This window comes from Emys orbicularis, chromosome 3 (genome assembly GCF_028017835.1).
Source record: "Emys orbicularis isolate rEmyOrb1 chromosome 3, rEmyOrb1.hap1, whole genome shotgun sequence".
NCBI classification, from domain to species: Eukaryota; Metazoa; Chordata; order Testudines; family Emydidae; genus Emys; species Emys orbicularis.
In genome coordinates this window covers 206,484,546-206,491,366 of record NC_088685.1, presented here as the reverse complement: position 1 = coordinate 206,491,366, position 6,821 = coordinate 206,484,546, and the positions used below count along the sequence as shown (strand labels likewise).

At 39.9% G+C, this 6,821-nt stretch overlaps 1 pseudogene; it reads right to left on the bottom strand.

Annotated features, from left to right (window-relative positions):
* Positions 1-5,788: 5,788 nt before the first annotated feature.
* On the bottom strand, positions 5,789-6,464 carry LOC135876319 (recombining binding protein suppressor of hairless-like; annotated as a pseudogene).
* Between the last annotated feature and the right edge of the window lie 357 nt (positions 6,465-6,821).

The following is a 6,821-nucleotide window of genomic DNA, read 5'->3' as shown; positions in this document are numbered from 1 at the left end:
TGATATTTTATATGTATTTTTTTATAATTATAGTTTTCCTTCTGTTTTTAATATGGCAAAATTATGGTGCCCTAAATATACTGGTAGAGGCAATATTATAATTATCATAGTTCTGTGTAATTGCTAATAACAAAAATGTGTTTGCTAGCCCGTGATTACAGAAGGACGTTTCACATATGTGATTTTTGACATTAATGCACGATTTGCCATTTCTTGCTCAAAAACCTACCAATTAACAGGGAGGTGCATATTACTGCTAAAAACACTACAGAAGCACTGCATATATTTTACCAGTATGCTACAGAGCATTTGCTAGGGCATATTTGTAATTCTATGCTGATTGCTTTACTCTAATACCATAATAGCCTGATTCTGCAAAGTGCGGAGTGTCTGTTATCTCAGTTATCTCAGAGTCTGACCCAAAGCCCACAGAAGTCAACAGAAACACACCCGTGGGCTTCAGTGGGCTTTGGATCAGGCGCATAGATATCAGAGTGGGATGTATTCTAAAGGATCTCAGTATGATACAGCTTCAGCTGCTGCCATTCTTTATAATGTTTGTGGAGCTGAAATACTTTTAAATCAGAAGAAATTCTGGGGAATGTTTCTCTGGGTTGGGATATGAGTGTACCCAAACAGGTCATTTCATTTGTTCTCATACAAATAAATCAACCAGTTGCAGAATAGGTGAATTGCTTGTTTTAATTTCCCCCCCCCCCAAGGAAATCACAGTTTATAATGACGCCAGTACACATGCCAACTTTTATCGCTCTGCTTATAATATGTGTTTGCTTGACCTACAGTAGAAATCTATTTGAACAACAGAACTGATCTGTCAAAAACGGAATGACTATTCATAGATGGATGTTTTAAAACAAAAAAAAATGAATGTTATGGATTTCTACTGTAAATTAAACAAATACCTGTCCTTTTACTTGCTATATACCATGTGTATCCTAACAGACTCAAGGGTTAAGATACATCATATGCAAATGTTGCTCATATAATTAACCTCTTTTAAAGGAAAGCTACTGCAAACTGATTCCTGAAAAATGTTTTAGTTGCATCTACAGGATTAATTTGTATTCTGCTTTGCCTTGTTTTTTGTCAGTATTAATATTTTAGGTCCAATCCTGCTTTCATTCCTATCAGTAAGAATTTTGCCTATTACTTCAAAGGCAAATAGGATAAGTTCCTTTCTTCAGAAAGCAGGGCATTGAAATTGATCAGCTGGTGAGAGTGCTTCAGAAATATACCCTACATCTCTTAAAGCTCAGAGTTTGGTTCTTGGACTATCCAATATATTACAAATCATGTGAACAGTGAAATTTTATTCTTAATTTATTAGACACAAACATCTCTCTTTGCAATAGTTTGTTCTTGAAGGAAATGCAAGCAATAAAATTGCTATTAATATAAATTTGGGCCCATGTGTACCAACTATTTTGTTATAGGAACCCTAGTCTAGTGATTAAAGCATAAGACTGGCAATCAGGAAATCTAAATTCAGATCTGGGTCTGCCACATGTTAGTTGTGTGTGACCTTGGACAAGTTACTTTGACTCTCTGAGCCTCATTTCCCTCATCTGTAAAAATGAGAATAATGGCCTACATGTTCAAAAAGTGATTTTGTTTTGGGTGCCTCACTTTTTGGCACCCTACCTGAGACATTTTAAAGGGGACTGATTTTCAGAAAGTGCAGCATACATGTGCTCTTAAAATCTGGCCCCTTTAAATTGTCTCAAGTTGGGCACCCAAAAGTTGAGACACCCAGAATATTTAGCCACTTTTGAAAATGTTGGAAGGAAGGTGCAATAGCAAGACGAAGTACTTTTATTAAACATTGCTAGGAATGTATTATATTTATGGTAGCATAAGGAAAAACTAATGTGGGAAGGAAAAAATAGGATGAAACATGTATAGGTTTGATTCTGATCTCACTCTGGTATATATCAGGAGTAATACCACTAATGTAAATGGAGTTATAGTGGTGTTAAACCCATGTGTGCAAGAAAGCATCAGGACCTATGGATCCAGCCCTGACTAACTGACACAGTGCAAATTCCAAATTGAGAACACTGCAGTTGAATATACAAGTTGAAATTTTCTTTCTGTGAGCATTTGAGCTTAACATTTGCTTTGTGCAAGTATTCATACACGTGACACGCCAATGCTTGAAGGCTCTCAGAAAGCAAACCTAAAAGGTGTGTGAACACAAATCAAAATCCACTATTGAATTGCAGCAAATATCCACCAAAAAACATTCCCACTATTTGCTCGCCTGTATGAAAATGATTGAAATATACACATTGTCTCTGCACAGCCTTTTCATGGATTTCTTTAAAATCTTTAGCATTAAGAAGTTGGTCCGATGAAAGATATCACCTCACCCACTTTGTCTCTTTAGCATTAAGAAACATTTTCTTGGGTTCTGCCACCCACTTCTGCCCTGGCTGAAAAACATTTCTGTCTCTTATCATAAGAGGGTGTTTTAAAGCCAGATTGGACGGCTCTCAGATGTGGTAGCTTTTGTTGTGGAGGCCTGTCAGTTTAGTACATTTTTGAGATGAGTACATCAGGGAAAAGACAGTGGGAAAAAAACCCTTAAGGCTTTGAGAATGTGCTGAGTATAATTTAAAATGCTATATAGACAACTTCTTTAATGTAACACAGTAGGGACAGCTCGGTGCCTCTTTAAAGTTATTTTCTTTATTAGCAGGGGATTTTTCAGTCATCAGATCTTCTAGTCGTTCGTTTCTCAAGGATTGACTGTTCTTAATACTATGAGGTTGTTGTTCTGGGAGCAGGTAGCTAACTTTCACAGGTCATGCATCTGTTCTGAGAATCATTTGCTGAATGTGATAACGCTACTATTTAACAGGTTAATGACTAAGAATGCAAAAGGGCTGCATGGACAGTGAAGTGGATGTCCATTACTGTAGTACCGAAATGGCCAGATTAGCCCCTGGGGCATTTAATGCTGGTATATTAAGCAGCCTGGCAGATGGTAGTTATAGAACAGGCTAGTGGCATTTCAGGTTCTCAGAGGGCATCAGCTCTGTAGCCTTTTTGTTTCTTGAAAATGTAAGGCAAAAAGCTACCCTCTCTTCCACAGTGCTTTACCCCTATTGATGTCAGTGAGGGAGCCACACATATAAGAAGAGAAGGACTCATGGATCCAAGGGGAGAAATTTAAATAATAATACACTGCATTTTTATATGATCAAAGCACTGTACAGACATTAACCAACTAATCCTTCCAGCAGCCCTGTGAGGTGGGTAGGTTACTAGGATTGCCCCTATTTTACAGATAGGGAAACTGAGACAGAGAGGTGAAGTGACTTGCCAAGGCCATAGGGTGTTTAAGTGGCAGAACCAGTAGTACAGCTCAGGACTGCCTGAATCTCAACCCTGTACTCGTTTCTCCAGACCACGTCACTGTGATAGTAGTAAACACTGATGTTGTGGTAGCACCCAACGGTTCCAATTAGGCTCAGGGGCCCCATTGTGTTTGGTGCGTTCTAGAAAAGACAGTCCCTGCCCTGAGGGCCTTGCAGTGTAAAGACACAAGCAGATGAAGGGTAGCAAGAGGGGGGGACACTGTACAACCAAGTGAGTCTGGTGACGAATTGGCTCAGCTTTGTTAGTTCTATGAATTGCAGTCATTCTTTGGGTTGGGTTGGGTTTGATTGGGTATGACCCCTGCTTTCCTGCTTTACCCATAGATTTAAAAGTCCATAAAAATGTCATCATGGGTTACAGTTAATTGTGTTACATTGTACATGCCATGATATTATTTGTAATTTTAATAAACTTGTTACCTACATTAGAGGATCTTGCATCTGGGACATTGACTGTGGGAGGTGGAAATGGCGTTTGGTAGTCTAGATTTTTTTTTTTAATTACCTCTGGAGGAGGAAATGAAGCTGTTTTTTTGATGCTGCTCCTTTTCAGATGGTTAGAAAAAGTATTCTCCTGATCTTTTCAAAATAGACTCCTTATGCCAAGTCACACCTTCCACCTCAACTGGTAGATGGTGGACTTGCATGTCCTATTTGAGAGCCAGCTACTGGACTTTCCTTCTCTCTTGGCTAGATGTTTGATGTACTGGCTCTCTCCTCTAACTTACTGGACCTCAGCAATTCATTCCCCTTCTGTCTTGATTACTCTATTTCTCTCTGACATCCTCTCTGCTCATTTCTCACATACAGAAGATCCTTTTGTCATGGTTCTTTGTTCCATGGATTAGGCACTGACCTCTGTGGCTGTCCCAGAATTCATTCTTCCATGTTATCTTTCATTTCTGCTTCAGATCCACTCCTATGTTCTATTGAACCCCACTGCTCTTCTCTGCACCATCCATTACCTTGATCATTACATTCTTCCTTACCAAGTTGATTCTAGAGTCCTGTTATTCTTTGTTGTTTCTCAAAATGTCCTCCTGAGGCTTTTCTTGTATTGCCCAGTTCTCCTACAAAAAAAAGTAGCTCTCAGAAGCTCTCTCTTTAACCGAGAGAAACAGCCAGAAGACATCTCACTGCACAGCACCATGGGACTGAGAGAAAGAACATGGGCAGAATGTTGCTGCTATAGTAATTAAAGGCAAGATTTTCAAAGCACTCAGAATTGGTCTAACTCCGCTTCCATTGCAATCAAATTCCCATTGGTTTTAACAGGAGCAGAGTTAGGCCAGCACTTCTTAGCGTATGCACCATGTGTCTCAGGTGGCACGTGACCAGATTCATCACCAAATTTGGTCTGCTGGTTGGATCATTAGCTTCTCCATCCCAGGCCAGGTACTGATGGGGAGTACGATGCCAATGCTGATCCATGCCACCCGGGCCAGTACTGAGAAATTCTGAAAATCCCACCTCAAAGTCTTATTGTTCATCTCCCAATCATCTAGCAAGGCGTCCAGATTGTAAACAGCAAGAGACAAGGACAAAGAAATCTTCTTGTGTTGACTGTATCTTTACATGCTAATTGATCCCGCTACATACAATGCATGTGCGATGACAATTACTAGTTGTATGTTATGTATATCGTTTCTAAATGGCTAGTGTTTCATTGGTTGCTAGCAACCTGGTTTCTGTGGTTAAATTACTCTTGGACCTATGTTTAAATAAGGAATAGTGTTTGGGTTACAAACTTCCTAGGTTACTGTGGTTAAATTGTGTATATTGTTTTGCTTGGTAGGTATTTTTTTATTATTATTCATTCTGGCCTTTTTCCCTTCTAGACTAATTTACCATATATCCCGAGTAAAAAAATGTAGCCAACATTTTAGCCAACACCAAACCCACCTCTGAATTGGTTTGCCCATTGCTTTGCATGCAAAATTAGACATGCATTTGGAGCCACAAAACCTGGATCTGGACATGCAGAATGAGCAGCTGGAAGCCCACCTAGCTAGTTTGCTTTTGCATGTGACTATGTGCAGACCCAAATAGGTGCATGCCCATTTTGGCAGATGCAATCAGCTGGATCCGCAGATTTGGAGGCTGAGGCTATCCTGCTGTTTGGTGTGTGCATGTTCTATTTGTAGCAGAAATATTCCAGGGAAATTTTCCCAAACCTCCTTTTTTGGATCTAAGTCTGCCACTCAGAACTCCCATGGACTTCACGGGGAGTTCCGTAAGGATGATGCTTGCAAGAAACAGTACTTAATGTCTGATAAGGTAGATATATAAACTGTTGATTTTTAAAGATAACCCCTGCTTGCTTGGAGTGGCACATCCCCTAGAAATTGATTAGCCTGCTACAGCCTTGGCTAAGAGAGATGTGCCATTTAGCTCCAGAGGTCCCAGGTTTGATCCCCATTGCCAACATCGCCATGAAACTGGATTATTCTCTCCTGGGAAAGGCACAAGTACATTCTTGCTGTATCTTTAAGGTAGAATACACATTTATGGAGCTGCGATGCTGGATCATCTGCCTCCAGTAACGCTGTCTCTTTATCCATTTTTCAAATAATCAGTCTTGAGAATGCCATGCCAGTATCTGAATGCTCAAGTTTGACAGTCTGTCCGTAATGAATGGAGCCATCTCTCCCTGCAAATTCCTCTCCCTCTATGTGCAAGTATCTGGTGCTACCTGTTCGGGATTGAAGTCCATTAAATAGTGCCACTTTTGTCCCTGATGCAATACATAAGTCTGCATTTTTCAGTGATTGTTTCGTTTTAGAAGGTTTGGAGATTACTTTGATCCATTCACTGAGGAACACACCAATGTCACTATTGCCAGAGAACATTTTTACTGATAACATGAAGTGCTTTCTCTTGTCTGAGTCAGAGATGTCCAATGTTTTGGCCGTGCAATAGTTCTTTCCTTCCAAATTTAGCTGTTGCATTCCTTAGTCGTGGTGTCCTATTCCAATGAAAGCAGGTGGTTGTGACTCTTGTTCAGAGCAACCATCACATTCCCTTTGCTCGTTTTTTTTTCTTTTTCTTCCATCCACTGCCCATACAATCGTCTCCTCGTTTCCTGGTTTTGGTACATGTCCTGAGTGCCTTGTTCAGGGAGATTCCAGGGCACTAGATTACAATAATTCAGCCTGTTCACTGACGTTGCAACACTATACCCTACAATTAATATTATTCTAATAGGGCCCAGGATGATTTGCTTTAGGAAACTGATATTGTTCCAAAAATTAGGTGCTATGTATGCTTAGTAAAAATCGTTAGTACTTGAATTTCTGGCAATGGAGCCTCTAAAAGGTATTAATCTATTAGGGTGTACAGGGCTCTCTCCCATTGGGTCTGATTTTAGCTTCAGTTCTGGTTTAATCAGAGTCCTCTACTTTAGCTCAGCATCATAATCTG